The sequence below is a fragment of the Eublepharis macularius genome, chromosome 15, assembly GCF_028583425.1.
Source record: "Eublepharis macularius isolate TG4126 chromosome 15, MPM_Emac_v1.0, whole genome shotgun sequence".
Classification (NCBI taxonomy): Eukaryota; Metazoa; Chordata; class Lepidosauria; order Squamata; family Eublepharidae; genus Eublepharis; species Eublepharis macularius.
In genome coordinates, this window is record NC_072804.1 from 5,195,799 (window position 1) to 5,197,700 (window position 1,902).

General features: G+C 41.3%; 1 pseudogene; it reads left to right on the forward strand.

The window, feature by feature from the left end:
- The first annotated feature begins 806 nt into the window (after positions 1-806).
- Positions 807-1,194, forward strand: LOC129343644 (60S ribosomal protein L32-like; annotated as a pseudogene).
- The last annotated feature ends 708 nt before the right edge of the window (positions 1,195-1,902 follow it).

Below are 1,902 nucleotides of genomic sequence, written 5' to 3' on the forward strand. Positions count from 1 at the left end.
GTTTGTTAGACAATTCAAGTTCAAGGTTTTGGTATTAACCTACAAAGCCCTAAGTGGATTGGGACCGTCGTATCTGCGGGACCACCTCTCCCGATATAAGTCCCAGAGGACCCTTCGCTCAAGCGATAAACATCTGTTAAAGATCCCTGGCCCTAGAGAGGCCCACCTGGCATTGACCAGGGCCAGGGCTTTTTTGGCCCTGGCCCCAGCCTGGTGGAATGCTCTGTCTTGCGAGACCAGGGCCCGGCAGGACTTGTTGGCATTTTGCCGGGCCTGCAAGACGGAGCTGTTCCGCCAGGCACATGGTTGATGCTAGGCAGTGCCCCCCTACTTTGGTGGGTTTTTAAAAAAAAAAATTAATGCCCTCCTGCCCAATGTTACCTATTGTCCTTCACATAGTTGCTGTAAAATGCTCACATGCTGCCATGTTCTCTGTTTTTACACTTGTATTTATATAGTTGTAGTATATATTTTAAATTGAATGAAATGTATTATTTATGTTTTTAATGGTGACGTGATTAGTTGTGTGGTGTATTTTAAGTCTGTTGTGATCTGCCCTGAGCCCACTTGATTGGGGAGGGCGGATTATAAATTGAAGAAAATAAATACATAAATAAATAATTTAAAAATAAAATAAAATAAATTGTGTCCCAAGACTAGGTCTTGGAAGCCAGGACCCTGGATGAAGTGTTGGTCTGTGTTATCAGTCACAAGTCTTGTTCCACTTGTAAAATGGAAATGTCAGCCTTATGCAGCCTCATGCATTCTCAACACACCTGAATCAGTCCAATTAGCTAACTGACGCCATGCCCACCCTCAGTCCCCCCATCAAACCTGTCAAGAAAAGGACCAAGAAGTTCATCCGTCACCAGTCCAATCACTAGGTCAACATCAAGCATAAGTGGTGGAAACCAAGAGGTTTGTAGAAGGTTCAAGGGACAGATTTTGATGCCCAATATTGGGTTTAGTAGCAATAGGAAGACAAAGCACAGGCTGCCTTCAGGGTTCAGAAAGTTTATTGTCTGCAGTGTCAAAAAGTTGGAGGCGCTGATGCTGAGTAACAAGTCCTTTTGTGCAGAGATTGCTCACAATGTTTCCTTCAAGAACCAGAGAGTAAATGTGGAGAGGGCAGCTCAGCTTGCTATCAAGATCATCAATCCAAATGCAAGACTATGCAGCGAGGAGGATGAGTAGTTGTTCTTACACAACTGTATTTAATAAAATATCAACAATTATTGCAGACACAATCCCAGGCTGCTACTATTCCTGTCAATGAGAGGCTTTACTAATAAACTTATTTCAAAGGCAAGAGATAGCGAAAGCCTATATAAGTTGCTCCACTTGGACAGCCTATGGGCATTAAGCCATTACAATGGATCTTGTAGAAAAACATATCCTTGGAATTTCCTATCTTATAAAGAAGTGGGGCTTTGCAAATCCATGGAACAGAATAGGGGGGGGGGGAATCAAAACATATAATCAGCTGAAAATATTACCAAAATGTGTTCTCCTGTTGACAATATCAGCTCATTTAAATACTTTTGGGGTGAAAAAAATACAAATTTGCATATCCCTGAAAGAGAAATTTCTGCAATATAAACAGAAAATTTGTACTAAAAACGGGGGAAATGCAGAGCTGAATACTAGTAATACTTGCAGCTAGTTGACTGTAATGGCAGGTCAACTCGTCTGCAGCATTTTAATAATGCGCTGTTATTTATATATGATTGGAACAATAGCTTTTCTGTCAAACGGTCATATTTTCCATTACTCCAGCCTTTCCTAGCCATCTGCAAAATCAACTGTGTCAGTGAGGAAGTTGTCTGTGGTAAATTTATTTATTGAAGGGAGGTAAGTCTTTCTACAGCAAAAGAAAGATGGGCACATAAAGGAGGATCAATT